The sequence below is a fragment of the Cyprinodon tularosa genome, unplaced genomic scaffold, assembly GCF_016077235.1.
Source record: "Cyprinodon tularosa strain WSP-4 unplaced genomic scaffold, ASM1607723v1 ctg856, whole genome shotgun sequence".
In the NCBI taxonomy this organism is placed as follows: Eukaryota; Metazoa; Chordata; class Actinopteri; order Cyprinodontiformes; family Cyprinodontidae; genus Cyprinodon; species Cyprinodon tularosa.
In genome coordinates, this window is record NW_024039625.1 from 84,265 (window position 1) to 102,446 (window position 18,182).

General features: G+C 40.6%; 1 protein-coding gene across 1 annotated transcript in view; it reads right to left on the reverse strand.

The window, feature by feature from the left end:
* Nucleotides 1-18,182, reverse strand: part of ptpn9a (protein tyrosine phosphatase non-receptor type 9a) — a 64,873-nt gene that overhangs the window by 34,129 nt on the left and 12,562 nt on the right. The gene's annotated exons all lie outside the window — the stretch shown is intronic.

Genomic DNA, 18,182 nt, shown 5'->3' on the forward strand with positions numbered 1-18,182 from the left:
GTATGAGTGCCCAAACAAGAGTAGGTTTGAACGAGTTTGAATGTGACACTTCACAAAATGAGAAGAGTCTTTAGGTCAAATTAATGAAACAGGAATCTGTGTTTGATCTGCAACCATTTCCATTATCTGTACGGGTGCTAAAGTGGCATGTGCAGATGTTATATAGTTTAGGGAAGATGGAACAGGCACTAAGGTGACAGCATTAATCCACTACCCCAGCCTCTACAGCAGTGACCATGGCTAAGGACCCCCGTTAGTAATACAAAGGATGAGCCACAATGACTATCCAATAGGTGGGACAGGTCAAGGAGCTTGAGCCACTTGTTAAGTGTGTGTTGTATAGTAACGTCAGTGAGAAAGGTAGTGAGCACTGGCTTTCAGCCCCACCTTGATCCAAGTGTTTAGAAATGTTTCTTTGCTTCAAATACAGCTGCAGATCTCTATACATCAGTTTTCCTTATGAAATTTATGAAAAAATAATAAATAACTTAATAAATAATATTTGAACTTTATTGATCTCACATTGGAGAAATTTACCTCTGCATTTAATTCACCCCTTGGGTAGCAGTGGGCTGCCATTGTGCGGCGTCTGGGGAGCAATCAGGGGTTAAGGATCTTGCTCAGGAACCCAGAGTGGAGGCAGGGTACATGCAACCTTCCCACAGTGCAAGCGCACTGCTGTAACCCACTAGGCCAACACTCCCCCAAATAGTGAAGCTGAGTAAGATTATCTAGAGGGTAAGGGACTTTGACTGGGCCAATTTAACATTTACATTTACTTTAATCCAAACCCTTTACCTGCAGGATGCATGTTTAGGTTCCTTGTTGAAAGGTTAATGTCACTCTTTTGTAGAACTGTATGATTTATCAAAGCATAATCTTTATCTCAATTTTTCTGTGTGTAACCAGTGGAAGTTATTTATAAGGTCTGACAGAGAACAAGGACAAGACAGAGAGGGGAAGACATGCTGCTAAAGTCTTTAGGAGTCAGTCTGTGTTTTTGTTATTGATTATAAAAAAAACTATGTTAATGCATTTTGTGATTTCTGATGTGACTTAATGAAGTCATCTCCCAAAACAGAAAGAACTGGCTGGAAAAAAATGAAAAGCAGGAACAATGACATAGATGATTGTTAAAATGTGTGGTCTCTACTAGTAGTTTCAAGGCAGCAAGGCCTGGAACACCACATCTACCGGACAGGCAGTACCTTAACTGAATGTCCCTTTGGGATGAATTAAATATTATAGAATTGAATTACTAGTACAGTACTCTGAATGTTTCTGTGATCATTTAACTGGTACATTCCTGTTCTACATGGTCAACTTTATGCTTTTAATTAGTTTAGCATGGAGGTATAGCTGTTGGTACTTTTGTCTTGCAGCTAGAAGGTCCTTGGCTCTTTTTAAACAGAATTTGCCTTTTCTTCCTATTTATCCATAGATTATCAGCAGGTACTTTGGCTTCCTCCCATTATCCAACATAATGGCTGTCAGGTTAACTGGTTTCTCTATATCACCTTTACGTAGAAACATATGCGTCTGCATACGTGTTTGTCAGTGTTGACCTATGATTTAGACCATTCCCTGCTTGAACACTGGAGATTGGCACTTTTGGCAGTATAGGCAGCAATTTACTAGGGCTTGGCAATTAATTGCATTTGAAATATAATCCCAATTTAACTAAATGCAATTTTCAAATCCTGAGGTACTCAATTTTTGGTCACATTGCATTTAACAAGAGTGAGACACTAAAGTCTTTACTCCAACCCTCTAGGAGGTATTAATACATTGGAAATGGGTTTACTGCCACATAGTAGGGGAGGGAGAGTTGCAGCTAGAACATAGTTCAGCTGAATCAAAAACCAGCCCCTAAACACTAACCCTCCATATGCGTTTTCCACTAATCCATATTATAAATATTATTACTATATACACAAGCAGATTTACACAGGTATACACAAATATATATACACACCTATCTTTCTCTCTCTCGCTGAGTGATTGGCAGAGTGAATTGAGCTAGAGACAACAGCAGCTTAGGATATCGGTTCCGTTTAGTCCACACCAGTCTGTCTCCAAAACCAGGTCGGCTCTCAGAGAGATTTAGACCAGTCTGATGCTAGCAACAAGGGATAATAGAGCACGCTGGCCTGTGACGTCATTGCGTCCTCTACTGCGCATGCGGGACACTTGCGTTTTATGACTGCAGTTCACACAAGAGATCACATACAAGTCGCATATAGTTGGAAATATGAACGGCAACGCAAAAAAAAAAATCTGATTTCACAAAAAAATTGAAATTGAGCATCAAGGCCTGCAGTGTGAACGTAGCCATAGAGAAGAATGTTACAAATGCAAAATACTTTCTATCTTCTATTGATATGGGAACTGGTCCAATCCTGTTCAACTGTAAATTGGATGGATGTAACCCCCCCCCCCTTTGCTGAAGAGGAGTCTGTTCCAAAAGGGGTGATGATTGGAGCCGTCAGCAGGTGGGATGTCCTGGGAAACACACCTGTTTTCTGTCAGTTGATGGAGACGACTGATGCTTTACAGCCTCCCTGGACCTCTGCAGTTAAGTCATGGGCAGCAACTTACCTGAACAGTTTCTACATTCCAATTAAGACACATTTTCTGACCTTACACCCTGAGAAATGGCGCTGACTTCCTGAAAAGGAGGATGGATTCTCAGAGTGGGGATTGGTCTCCTCTGAAAAGAGGGGAACCAAAATGGAGCTCCATCCTTGTAGGATCTGAGAAGATTCAGGGCGTCTACCACGTGAAACCTCCCTTTTCCACAAGAAAAGCAAGGTCCACATTTAAAGGAACAAGCATTTCCTGGTATTTGTTTTGTGCAAATGAAGAGCTTTGCGACTGCACCTTGGTTTCAGCATGAGTTACTTACCTGCAGGCAAACAAGCTACAATATCAAGTAATCTCAGTATAGACCAAGCTCCCAACCCAATTTTGAGAATAGATTAACTACGTTATTCTGTTTATTGCATAATAAGAGTCTGGCATTAGCACAGCACCTTAACGCCAATAATGGCCCACCACTAATTTTAATACTATGAAAAGATTCTCATTAAGGACGGCACCTAATGCCAATCCTATCCGGCTAAAATCAAACCAAAGTGTTTCCATTGAACATCTTTACAAGTTGGATTGTTATGTCCTCTCTGCACTGAAAGGCCACAGACCTCAATCTTATAATGGCCTGTGGCTGCATACAAAGCATCTAACAGACACAGTTAGTAGGAAGTTGAGTTCTGAGAAACTTAACCCGAGATCATGGTTACCATGGCGGCGCTCCAAAACAGCGGCCAAGAACAGCTTTCGACAATTTCAATTATATTTCACGGAATAGGCCGCTTAAAATGCTACAAACAAGACATCAAAACCGCATCTATGATCGCGAATGCCTGCTAGAGCTACGGTCACAAAATGTTTTAAATACAGACATTCTTGTCCATTTAAAAAGCTGCGGAGTGCTACGGATGGATGTAAACAAAACAACAGCGGGATCACTTACCAGGCCAGGCCGGAGGAAGAGATGGGAGAGACGGAGAAGGCTGGGCTGCAGAAAGGGGCTTACGGCGAAGCAAAGGAGAAATCCCCACAGTCCGCCGCTACCATCAATCCTAGTCTCCAATTAGATTTTCCCCCCAATTTAGATCTGATGTGTTTTCAAAGTGTTCCTTTCATTTTTTTTGAGCAGTCTAGATTAGACCAATCAGAGGCCTCTGTCTGCGGCGCTGTCTGCGGTCACCTACAATTTGGGAGAGTTGCAGCAGAGTGTGTGTAGGGGGCGGGGACGTCTTTTTGTTAACTGTGACACCTACGCAGACGACCTAGTTTTGAAGTATAAATCAGCCTTACATCAGCCGTACATCAGATGTTGATCCTATTTTTGTCAAACTTTGATCTGCTTTGTTTTGGTTGATTCCATTTTCTATTGAACTATAACCAAATGCTGTATAAACCAAGCATAAGTTATGTTCATTTAATATTCCAATGAGAGTTTATAAAGCAGTATCTGTATTGAAGAGCAGTCTCTTTACATCTGGGTTTCATTTTTCTTTTAAACAGCTTTGATTGTTTGGGTCTAACTGCCGTAACATCACCAGATGCTCTCACTCATTGCAGCCTAAATGTGACTAAAAATAAATTGGATTTTTAAACATCCCCCAGCTATTTAAAATGGCTGACTTTGAGTCCTCTCTCTTTAGTAAGAGTTTTAATAAAAAAAAATGTTGGGGTGGGGGTTTGATAAATAAAATGATAGATTTTAAAGAACTGAGATGAACTCCAAATAAACAATGAATAGATCTTCTGAAAGGTAAGGTAAAATATTAATTGTAATATGTAATTATTTATAAACTGATAATTTAGTCAGTGTCAATATAAAAGATGTAATTAATAATTGGCAATCCTTTTGGGGAAAGCCTGGTCTGATTCGGAGAGACGGCATCCATCCCACTTTGGATGGTGCAGCTCTTCTTTCTAGGAATCTGGCCACATTTATTAGTCCTCCAAAACCCTGACCACCCAGGGTGCAGACCAGGAAGCAGAGTTGTAGTTTAACACACATCTCTGCAGCTTCTCTACTGTTACCCACTCTTTACTCCATCCAGACAGTGTCTTGCCCACGACCAAAATCTAATAAATTAGCAAAGATTCCCAAAGGAGTAAATCATGATAATCTAATTAAAATCAAAATAACTCAAATTGGGGAAAAAGTTAAAACAATTAAATGCGGTCTGTTTAACATAAGATCGCTTTCCTCTAAAAGTCTACTAGTTAATGACTTGATTTGTGATAATCACATTGACTTGTTTTGCCTTACAGAAACCTGGCTGCAGCAAGAGGATTATGTGAGCATAAATGAGGCAACTCCTTCAAGCTATTTAAATTTTCACATCCCCAGAAGTTCTGGGCGAGGAGGAGGAGTAGCAACAATCTTCCAGTCTGACTTACTGATTACTCCCAAAACAGTTAATACCTACAACTCTTTTGAACATTTAACCCTTAATTTCCCTGATCCAAATTTCAAGGCAAGAAAACCTCTTCTTTTTGTAACTTTGTATCGTCCACCAGGTCCTTACTCTGAATTTTTAGATGAGTTTTCAGAGTTCCTTTCTGATTTGGTATTAAATACTGACAGGGTCATCATAGTGGGAGATTTTAACATCCATGCTGACATTGAAGGCGATAGCTTAAGAGCAGCCTTTAATGCTATCTTAGACACTATTGGCTTTGTTCAAAATGTGAATAGTCCCACGCATTCTCATCTTCATACTTTGGATCTTGTGCTGACATACGGCATAGAATGTGAAGAAATAACAGTATTTCCTCACAACCCTGTCCTCTCTGACCACTTTCTAATAACCTTCAGGATTACTTTAACAAAGTTCTCCTCCCCCAAAAGAAGGTTCAATTTTAGTAGATCTTTATCAGATAGTGCAGTTATAAATTTTAAAGAATCTGCTTCACTTTCTCTCTCCTCTGTGTCACTGAGCAGTGCTGCAGAGTGCAAAAGTTTAGCTTATTCGCCTTCACAGGTTGATGATTTTGTTGATGGGGTTGCTAGTTCTCTGCGTATTGCCTTAGACAACGCAGCTCCTTTGAAAATGAAAACCGTTAAAAATAGAAAGCTTGCTCCTTGGTTTAATGCAGAGCTGCGTACTTTGAAGCAAAATGCTAGGAAACTGGAGAGAAAATATCGCTCCACAGGCCTGCGAGAGTCCTTCCTAGTCTGGAAAAATGGTTTACTGCTGTATAAGAGGACCCTTTGTAAAGCAAGAGCAGCATACTTCTCCTCATTAATAGAGGAGAATAAGAATAATCCTAGATTTCTTTTTAATACAGTTGCCAAACTCACCCAGAGCCATAGCTCTGTTGAACCGTCCATTCCACCTGCTCTTAGCAGCAATGACTTTATGGGATTCTTTATAAATAAGATTGATCTTATTAAAAATAAGATCATAAGCACTCCTCTATCCGCGATTGTACCTGAGGTAGTCATGGAATCTGAACTGGGTTTAGACTGCTTTGATCCAGTTGAACTCTCTGAATTAGCAAAATTATTGTCTTCATCTAAGCCTTCAACTTGTATGTTAGATCCAGTTCCAACCAGGTTATTTAAGGAGGTATTCCCTTTGATCTCCTCCTCCATTTTAGATGTGATTAATCTATCTCTGTTACAGGGATATGTACCTAAAGCTTTTAAGGTTGCTGTAATTAAACCTCTGCTTAAGAAACCGTCTCTTGACCCAGATGACTTGGTCAATTATAGACCTATATCCAATCTTCCTTTCTTATCCAAAATTCTTGAGAAAGTAGTTGCCAAACAAGTTTGCGATCACTTCCACCATAATGAACTTTTTGAAGAGTTTCAGTCTGGCTTTAGAGCTCATCATAGCACTGAAACAGCTCTGGTGAAAGTCACTAATGATATTCTCATGGCCTCAGATAATGGACTTGTATCTGTGCTCGTCCTGTTGGATCTTAGTGCTGCATTTGATACAGTTGACCATAATATTCTTTTAGAAAGACTTGAATATTTTGTTGGAATTAAAGGAACAGCACTAGACTGGTTTAAATCTTATCTATCTGATCGAATTCAGTTTGTTCATGTTAATGATAGATCTTCAACACGCTCAAAGGTTACCTGTGTAGTACCACAGGGATCAGTGCTAGGACCAATTCTCTTTACTTTATACATGCTCCCAATTGGTAGAATTATTAGACAGCATGGGATTAATTTCCACTGTTATGCTGATGATACCCAGCTATATCTGTCTATAAATCCAGATGAAGCTAACCCATTACATAGATTACAGGCATGTCTTGAAGACATAAAAACCTGGATGACTCTTAACTTTCTGCTTCTGAATGCAGACAAAACAGAAGTTATAGTCTTTGGACCAGAGTCTCTGAAAAAGAAACTGATTAGCCAGTCACTTCATTTGGATGGGATTAAACTGATTTCAGATAATAAAGTAAAAAATCTTGGTGTTGTTTTTGATCAGGACCTGTCATTTAAATCCCACATCAAAGAGGTTTCTAGAATTTCCTTCTTTCATCTGAGGAACATTGCAAAAATTAGAAATATCCTGTCCAGGGGTGATGCTGAGAAACTAGTCCATGCATTTGTTACTTCAAGGCTGGACTATTGTAATTCTTTACTATCAGGAAGTCCACAAACTGTAGTTAAAAGCCTTCAGCTGATCCAAAATGCTGCAGCCAGAGTTCTAATGAAAATTAAAAAGAGAGATCATATCTCGCCTATCCTGGCTTCTCTTCATTGGCTTCCTGTTAAATCAAGAATAGAATTTAAAATCCTCCTTCTCACATATAAAGCCTTAAATGGCCAAGCTCCATCTTATATCAGAGATCTGATTGTTCCTTATGTTCCTAACAGAGCACTTCGCTCTCAATCTGCAGGTTTACTAGTGGTTCCTAGAATTTCTAAAAGTAGAATGGGAGGCAGATCTTTTAGTTATCAGGCTCCTCTCCTGTGGAACCAACTACCAGTTTTAGTCCGTGAGGCAGACACCCTGTCTACTTTTAAGTCTAGGCTTAAAACTTTCATTTTTGATAAAGCTTATAGTTAGGGTGGCTCAGGTTATCCTGAGCTATCTCTATAGTTATGCTGCTATAGGCTTAGACTTTTGGAGGACATAGGGACCCCCATTTCATCATTCTGCTTCATTCTCTCTCTGTTCTCCTATTCTGCAGAATCTGTTAGTTCAATCTCTAACCTTCTGCTCTCTCTGCTTTTCCTCAGAGTAGCTTTGCCTCGTCTGTTCCTGTTTGGCTGTGACGTCATCCTGGAAAAAAATATCAGCTGTGCTGCTTCTATCAACACCCTTGTTAATAGATGTTGGAGATCGGCCTGTTTTCCAGTGTGGTCCTGTTTCTCTGACCGTGACTGAGTGGATGTGCTCTCTTCGTCCTCTGGCATGGGAGCTGCCTCGGAGCTCGTCTGCCTGGCTGTGTGTTTCCTGGACGGGGCCGCCTTTTACAGCTGCTTTTTGTATCTCTGCTTCTGTCTCCTTGAACCCCAGTCGGCCTCGGCAGATGGCCGCTCACACTGAGCCTGGTTCTGCTGGAGGTTTCTTCCTGTTAAAAGGGAGTTTTTCCTCTCCACTGTCGCTACAAGCATGCTTAGTTTGGGGGATTGTATTTGAGTCAATGAGTCAATGCAATCAACTGGTTTTCCTTAGATAGAAAACTTTGTATCAATTTGATCTGGTTGAACTGTAAAGTGCCTTGAGATGACATGTGTTGTGAATTTGGCGCTATATAAATAAACTGAATTGAATTGAATTGAATTAAAAAAAAAAAAAAAAACTTAATCTGAAAATAATTTTCTATGTTGTGGGGATTTGACTTGAATGCTACAGACTTGTTAAGGACAAGATATTTCTTCTGTGCCTGCGACGCCAAGCTAATCCCATAAATCTGTCACCAAGCTATCTGTTCTCTACCCTTTTTTCCTTTCAAACTGTCTTTGTTTTAACAAAAACATTAGTGGTTTTAGTATCCATCTGTTGTGCACTCTCTCTCCAGTCCAAAGTTCAAACTACGTCGCTCTCTTACTTTGCTGACATTTGCTCAGTTAGAGTCAGATATTAACGGCCTCTCCCCTGTCAGGTGCAAACAGCCTTCATGCCAAAGCATCTGAACAAAGCCGGAAGCTGCAGCTTTCAGCTTTTCCGAAGGGAGACACTGACATCTTGTCTTCAGTCTCAGCTCTCCTCAGTGATTGTTTTGTTTTCCTAAAGAGCCACCAGTTCCCAGAACCTGACTTCCTGTCTTCAGTGTAAGCTGCGCCACTGTTGCGCCTGAGTGGAGAAGTGAAACCCTGTGTTCAAAGGCTGAGTTTTCAGTGCCTCCTGTTGCAGCCTGTTGAGGATTCACTGCATGCTGACAGACTTACTCTTTGAGTTGCTAGGATCGGCTGTGATGTGGATAGAAGATGAATGAGTTTTTAATCGAAAGCACCTAAATTTCTTCTAAGTATGAAAAGTCAAACTGATTTTGGCAGATAATTTAAAGGAAAACAGTGAAAGTATATCCTGACTGCTTCCACTTTGTTGAGCTTCTTTGAGGTTTTTGTTTATGGTTAAAACATGTGAGAGCACAAAGTGTAGCTCTCAACATTGACCCTAAAGTCACATAATCACTTGGAATAAAAGTTTCTGGGCTAATCTTCATGCTTCACAGTGAACAGCACCTTACATGTCTTTATTTTACAAAACACCAGCTAACTGAAACATTAATTCTTTTATTTATTTTTTTTTTTTATCGTGCACCATCTTGTGCAGGTGCTAAACTCTCCAATCAATCTATCTGTTGTAGACTCTTCAAACAATTTTGGTGTTTTATTTAGATAGTTTTTCCTTAGCACTAATCCCCAGCATGTAGATGTTTCACTCCAGAGTTTCAGTTTCTTTTTAAGAACTTGAAAGCTTGCTTGTCCAGAGTCCATTATTGCAGGGCTTAAAAGTAGTAAAATTACACCCTTCCCATATAAACAGTGTATAAGGATAAGAATGAAATAAGATAAGGATAAGAGTAAAATAAGATACAGATTACATTATATACAGTTGACATTAGTTACAAATTCCATTGTGGCTAAATACCAAAGAGGACCTTCAATTTAGGGATAAATAATGTCTTTTTTTTATTTTGACCAACTTGCGGTTTCTGTCAGTGCCATTAAAATGCAGCAAACCGGTGGAACATTTTTAATGCACGTGTTTCTTCCACTACTAGTTCACAGTTACACCTACAGCCAATTTCCACCAAACCTGCACAATAGACATTGGCTGTTTCTCAATATGTGTACTCTCATGTTTTCGTGTACTCGTGAAACGTCATCAGCCTCAGCCCTAGTACTGTTCCAATTCACAAGAACAGCAGACCGAGAAGACATGTCTGCTGTCCCAGCATGCAACACGGCAGCATCAGCTTTCAATGGAGCGCTCACAGTATTAAGTTAAGTTTAATACTCTTTTCTGTTGCTGTTGTTCAATAAAAGTATGTTTTAAGACATTTGAGGCGAGAACATTACTCTTTTAAGCATATATGGCTCATTTACCGATTTAATGCATAATAAAACAATATTTTCCAAAGTTGAGAGGGCCGCGGCAACTAGCAGAGCTCCTCAAAGGTAACCGCATCCAGGGCTAACCGCAGCTCGTCTGCAGCAACCCTCTCTCTGCATAGCAGTGTGTGAAGGACCACTGGCTATGATGCCGATATTTTTGTTTTGTTTGGCAAAATGTTCATTTGATTTGTGTTTATCTGACTGTGTCCATTATTATTCTCCCACTAAATGAAAAAAGTAAGAATTTATTATTATCAAGAGACTATTAATAAGAGAAATGCAGCTTCAGACGAGCTGAGCTTGTGGTGACGTCACAATTATGCTTCTGTTCCAATTCAGCCATATTTATGCTCTGTGCTCCCGTTCTCCCCAAGTCCATTCTTTTCTGTGTTCTTCTCAAGAACATACTTGGCGAGGACACAAGTCCATACTCAAAACGGCCAGTGGGTGTGATTGGGTCTATCTGGATGGAATGCGATGAGGTCCGTGAAAATAAGGAGAACAAAAGATTATGGCTATGGACTAAAAGAGGTCCAGCCTTCACCAGCTTTCACAGACTGTACGCTCTGTCGCCTAGCAACTGTGACAGTTGACACAAAAAGCAGGAAAATACTGAATACTGAACCTCTCACTGTTGTTTTCTTTTTGTTTTTTTGTTTATTTTTTATTGTAAAGTGAACAAAGAACCAGCAGGAGCATGAACAAATAAAAGCAAATGTAATTATATAAAAGGGGTAGAAAGATATAAGTAAATCTAAACAATCTCAAAAATCTCTTATATTCAACAAAAAAAAAAAAAAAAAAAACGTAGTTAAGCAAATTGCAAAAGAACAGTAAAAAATAAAATAAAAGAAAACCTTTGAAAACTCAGAAAATAGCCTCTCCTACCATGTGGTTGCAGAAGACTTAAAGGGGAACACCGTTTTTTTATTTTGGGCCCTTGATTTTATGTTATTGCATCATGTTCTACTCACCCATATGAGTTTAGTGTCATTTGGAGCCGTTCTGAAGATATTCCGTAACGTCTTCCTATGGGCAACGACTTGAAGGCACAAACTAAACTGTTCATAATTTATTCTTTATGGTACACCAGCATTCATAACATGTAGGCCAATCACTGCCCCCCAGACATCCACGTTATATTTTTTATATTAATATATTTTTTTAACAAAGTGGCGTGTGTATGACGTCATCCGCGCGCCGGACTGGAGTTGTGACAGGCAGCCCGGGCCACAGGCGGCTACGCTCTACCCCTTCTATTCATTCTAGCTAATCTGAATCGTTCAATTCCATTTGGAGATCGAGATCATCTGTGGTAGCAGCACTAGACATCTTCCAGGCATGGGAGGAAAACTAGCAGCAGTTCAGAGGACAGGATGAATGAATGGTAGCCTGCGCGCATGGATGACGTCACACACACCCAATGCGGTCTAGTTGGTTTCTAAAACCGGCTTGGCTCTCTGGAGATTTGAATCAGTCTAATGCAAGTAAATTTGATGGGCTTTAATCGATGTGGTAAACTTATGGCTTTCTCAGAAGGCGTCCTTTCTGGTGCACACCGTAAAAACATACTGGATATCTGGCTTCTCACAGGGACGATCTCTTCATCTCTGTTTCGGGAGTTTCGGTTGTCTTCAGAAAGTGAGTTAACCAATAGCAAAAACTCTTTTCTCATCTGCTACACATGGGACAGGGATCACAAATACACTGCAGGCAGAAGCTCAGAGCAGCAGGACAAAGGAAGGGGGTCTGCCTGCAGATCCACTTTCAAAAGAGTTCACGTGAAATGATCTCTCACCAAGTGGAAAAGATGATGAAGAGTCTGTGCGTTGGTTTTAAAGTGGTATGATGGCGGAGGGCTACCGTGGCTGCATCACAGCCTTGTCTTCAGCTGATTCGTCTCACAGGCGAGAGGACAGAGAGATTTCTTTTATTTATAATAAGTATTTTATTTTCAATAAATAGTTGACATAGTATCACAAAATATGTAACAGAATATTCAACAAAACGGAAAAATATACACCACAGAATAAATTACATTAACACTCTTCCAAAAATTTGTTCTCCTCCCACAATATAAATCACTTCCCCAACACTCCAGATGTGACATAAGTATCTAAATCTGAAACTAATCTTTAAAAATTAAATAAAAGCAATAGCTAGACTTGACTAGGTTAATGAATAAAGAAACAAGTCAATATTCAAATCTTCCTTCACCTTCCTCCTTCTGCTTATGTACACAGACATTTTAGCCTGTCCTAACAAAAAATCATCATTTGACATTTACTCTTTCCTTTTCACATGAATGTATAACCACACATAAATTCATGTTTAGTGAAAATTTCCCCATATCTGTTGAAAATAGTTCTCAAAAGCACAAGAACTGACAGACGCAGTCAGAAATTCAATGAAAGACTTGTTTCTGTTCACAAAATGAACATTTTCTTCCACAGCAGGATTAATAACTCCTGCTGGTTGTACCAATACCATGAAGGATTCTCGATTATAAATCTGCATGTTCTTTCACTAGAGGAGGCTTATACGATTTCCATTCAGGCTGGAATTCAGGTGTTAAGGAGAGATGGGCTCTCCATACTGTGTCACAGTGTCCATTGAGTTTGTTTTGATTGACAGATTTTACAATCAGCCTATAGATCTTTTTTCCAGAAGTCTCTTCTAGGGATATTTCTTTACTATCCACTGAATCCAATAATGGACCAGAGCAATCTATCCCAGGAAACAGTCTGAAGGATGGAAAAGGTCCAGGTGATTTAGGCTACATTCACACAGCAGCCTAAAGGGACCCAAATCCATTTTTTTTTTGCCCATATGCCACCTACATCTGATCTTTGTATGATGGTGTGAACAAGACAAATCTGATTTTTTTCCAATGCGACCATATTTTCTAGGGATGCACGATATTGGGATTTTGGCCGATATACCGATATTTTAAAACTCATGTAGCCGATAACCGATATCGATACCGATGTTAAAGCTGGACAAAAAAAAGTAGCCATTGAAAATAGCAGTTTTGTTATCCATTTCTGACACTTTGAAAAATAATATACTCAAATATATTTTCATATGCTGATATCCAATTTATTTTTAGAAACGCGGTATCGATCTATTTTACTTTCAAAATCTTGTGAATTTTGCAAATTCTTGTGAGATTTTGTTAGTAAAATAGATCGATACCGCGTCAATATATCAACATATAAAAATAGGGCAAAATTTCGTGAATTTTCGGGGGATTTCGTAGCATAACGATGACATATAGCAATATTTCATTAGTAAAAGAGATTGATATGGTGTTTTTAAATGGCAATATATCAGCATATGAAGATATTGTGATATTTTAATGTATCAATATTTTTCCCTCGTCTTTAGAAGTTTTTAAGTCTGTAAAAAAGAAGTTTTTGATGAAGAAGAAGTAGTTTTTTTTTTTTTTTTTTAGACTTTAGAAACTCAAAAGCTGATCAAATTTTGGGTTAAATATCGGTGGGGTGGCCGATGTCCGATATTCAGTTTTAAGGCCGATACAGGCCGATACCGATAGGGGGCTGATTATATCGTGCATCCCTAATATTTTCGCAAAAAAAAATGGAATTGCGCATCAAGGCCTGCAATGGGAACGTGGCCTTAGTAACACAGTACCTTTTAATAATATCAGTCAAAAGGGAACATTCATGTTGAATGTTCCCTTTTGACTGATACAGGAACAGTACTTAACTTGTGCGTCCAGCAGCACAAAAGCTGATCAACAACTAAAACAGATTTTATTACCAAACAAGCAGCAAATTTAACAGGACCATACAGCCAAGTCCTAGTCAGCTCCTCCACCCTCCCAAGGACATAAACTTTTGCAGTCTGGACCAGGTTGTTGTTCCCAAAATACGACAATCCAACAAACTCCCAAACTGAACTGGTTCCTGGAACAGCCAGTGCAGGGACACCCTCACCTGACTGTAAACACCACCTCACTGGACAAAAGCGCACAAAAGCACATGTACTCCCTGCGGAGGATGAGGGGAGCCCACCTGCCCCCTCCCATCGTCTCTACCTTCAACAGACGCACCATAGAGAGCGTTCTGACCTGCTGTCTCACTGTAGGGTGTCGGCGCTGCATCACCGCAGAGTAGAAGGTGAGTAGAGTAGTGACAACTGCTCCTCTTCCCTCCATAAGAGATACACTATATTGCCAAAAGTATTTGCTCACCCATCCAAATTATTGGAATCAGGTGTTCCAATCACTTCCATGGCCACAGGTGTATAAATTCAAGCACCTAGGCATGCAGACCGTTTTTACAAACATTTGTGAAAGAATGGGTCGCTCTCAGGAGCTCAGTGAATTCCAGCGTGGAACTGTGATAGGATGCCACCTGTGCAACAAATCCAGTCGTGAAATTTCCTCGCTCCTAAATATTCCACAGTCAACTGTCAGCTGTATTATAAGAAAATGGAAGTGTTTGGGAACGACAGCAACTCAGCCACGAAGTGGTAGGCCACGTACACTGACGGAGCGGGGTCAGCGGATGCTGACGCGCATAGTGCGAAGAGGTCGCCAACTTTCTGCAGAGTCAATCACTACAGACCTCCAAACTTCATGTGGCCTTCAGATTAGCTCAAGAACAGTGCGCAGAGAGCTTCATGGAATGGGTTTCCATGGTCGAGCAGCTGCATCCAAGCCATACATCACCAAGTGCAATGCAAAGCGTCGGATGCGGTGGTGTAAAGCACGCCGCCACTGGACTCTAGAGCAGTGGAGACGCGTTCTCTGGAGTGACGAATCGCGCTTCTCCATCTGGCAATCTGATGGACGGGTCTGGGTTTGGCGGTTGCCAGTAGAACGGTACTTGTCTGACTGCATTGTGCCAAGTGTAAAGTTTGGTGGAGGGGGGATTATGGTGTGGGGTTGTTTTTCAGGAGCTGGGCTTGGCCCCTAGTACCAGTGAAAAGGAACTCTGAATGATTCAGCATACCAAGACATTTTGCAATGCCAAGCTCCCAACTATGTGGGAACCGTTTGGAGCTGGCCCTTCCTCATCCCAAAGACAGTGCGCCAGTGCACAAAGCAAGGTCCAATAAATGATAGGATGACAGAGTAGGAGTGGATGAACTTGGACTTTCATCCTCTACCATCCCACCCCCTATATCCCCCCAATTTAGTACCAAATATCTTCTCCATCTCTCCATTCAACATACACCCACCTATATCTACCACCCCCCATCTCAAATTCATAATTACCAACCAACCACAACCCCCACAAAAACCAATATTTCATCTCACCCTCCTCTAATACTATAAAATCATCCCTTTATTTCCCTCCTACCACAATCCCCACATTCATCTTCCTTTAATACAACTCTCCAATATATACCCTTCTTATATCCCTCCACCAAAATTTCCCACTCTATACAAACCAACTCCACATCTATCCTACCATCCCCAACACCATCCCCTCAACAACCACCCCTCCCACTCATCATCCATATCCCCCATCCCCCAATACCCCCCCCCCCCCCCCCCATCATCCTAATCCTCTACATACCATACCCCAACCCCATCCCCCACACCATCTTTAATTCATATATATAGTAGTATATACAGTGTGTGATTCTTTTCAAACTTCTGATTTACTTCCATCTAGATGTTGTGTGTGTGATACATATAGTAGAATCATATGAGTACGCTATAGGGAGATAGATTGATAGAGGTGTTACATGCATCCCAAAATTCCCATATCTATATACCCCCCCCTCCAAAATAAAATACAACCTCACATAACAAATAATATAACCAATACTACAACCTAACATATAACTAAACCAATTAAAAAAATACACCCAATTACCATTAATACTACCTATCAACATAACCCCATCCCCAAACACCAAACACACACTGAATTCTCTCTCTCTCTACAGCGTACTCGACCTTATCTTCCACATAAACCATTAATTCATTATCTCTCACTCTCACTCTTCTCTTGTATAAAACCATCCTCTCCTACAATTCTAATGAGAGTGAGGAATTGTAGAGGAGATCCTTAGGGGTGATGAAAACAAGAAATATTTTGAGGGAGTATCATGGATCATTTTCTAGTTGCGCTTTCGCCCCCGTTATCTCGCACTCAAGATACTCTCAACCAACTCCCTCCCACTGATTTGATAGAGAGATAGATAGTGTGAGGATTGGTGTGATTTGGCGCGGCGGGCGCATTGATTGATCATATTAAGGCAACTTCATTATATCCCAGTCGCACTCGCTCGCTTCTCTCTCTCACCCCATAACTACACCCCCGCCGTTAATTGCGCTCGCCCCACACACTGCATATAGACGATATAGTTTCGACCCCCTAATATTAACAGCTTATACGCAAATCGCTTCGCGCGCACGCGCACTCTCTCGACTCATGTGTGTGTGTGTGTGTGTGTCAGATTGAGTTGGCGGACTCTGGAGAGTGGCTTGTCGCGCGCTCGCGCACGCTCGCGCGTCTGTTCTTTCCAAAGCGGTTATTAAATGTCTATTGTGCATCCTTCAATCGTATGCCTCTGTTAACTTGCAGACACGTTTCGTTGTAGCGAAATTAAAAAAACAATCCACTGGACTTTGTTTCCAGGTTTGAATATGTTTGGCTTTTTCAAATCAAAATGTCAGGAATAGCGTTGAGTTAGAGGTTTTACACAGTAGAAACGGACGGCAGTAGAAATCCCCCTTTAGAATGGGGAAAAATGGAGGGACATAGAAAATGTTTTAGTGACTAATAACGACCAGAGCTCCCTCTCTCCCCATCCTAGATAACAATCCATTCTTCCAGCTTTTTTTTTTAACCTTTTGAGTTAAACTCCCTTGAACAACTCAATGCAAACACATTTATAGTATTTTTTGTGCTTTTGAGACGGAACCCGACTGAGACAGATCATATGAGCACACACAGACACAATATGAATGTCACTTTTATTTTAACTTGGGTGTCACCATCCAGCGGCTAACCTGCCAACCCCCCAACAATGGATTTTTTTTTCGAAATAAGTTAAGATTACTTGACTAACTGCAAAATTAGTGGTAAGATTAGTCGATAGAAAATGAGTCGTTAGTGGCAGCTCTACTACAAACACGCAGGCAAGACAGGCCTCTATCGTCATGCAGGTTTAAAACCGACATGCTGGAACTAAACGTCCTCATTCCCCGCAGGCAGCAAGCCTGAAAGGAGAGAGGCCACCTTCATGTCAAGACTTTTAGAAGTGGGTTCACAGGTGGACCTGGCTACCCTGTCTGCAAATTCGAAGTTCTCATTGCAGCGTATCATCACGATACCTGCATGCTACGAAGCGGATAATAAAAACGGAGTTTTCATCCTGTCGCTGCAAGTACCACTCCTGCTGTGAGGATTCGACGCCGCAGTGATTGAATCGTTGTAAGTCATCGGAATAATTAATGCCCTTCAAATTCCCTTGTTTCATTCAGACTGATTCAAACCTGGGGGAGAGCAGACCGGGCTTTGGAAACAGACTGGTTGTGGACTGGATCTGAACCAGACAGTTGCCTTCCCTCCTCCCATCCAGTCAACACAGTAAAACCTTCATAATTTATTCTCATCTGCATTTTATTGGAACTCATGATTTTTAAAGCTGACGGTTCTCTTGACCTGAAGTTAATGTTAGAAGTGAACTGATAGCAATGTGAGCCTTTTTAAGTGTTTTGGCTTTGTGGTGTAGGGGCTGCGATTTTATGAGTTTTATAACCCACTGTGTGGTGAACACATTCGTACCACTACCTGCTGCGATTTTGAACGGACACAGCTGATTGCATTGATCTAGCCTGTAGCTTGACCTGGAAATTCCCTAAGAAATCATTTGAATGAACTCTTAGGCCCCCATTTTCCCTCTTTGCAAATTATTTGTTTGCTCTACTTCTTATTTATTTTGTAGTAGCGTGTAGTGTTTGCATAGATGTTAGATTTGCTCTAATCCTGGATTATTAAAAATAAAGAAGCCAATATTTCAACCTGTTGTAGTTTTTTTTTTTTGTGCAGCAAACGATTTATTATCACAATCACATGGT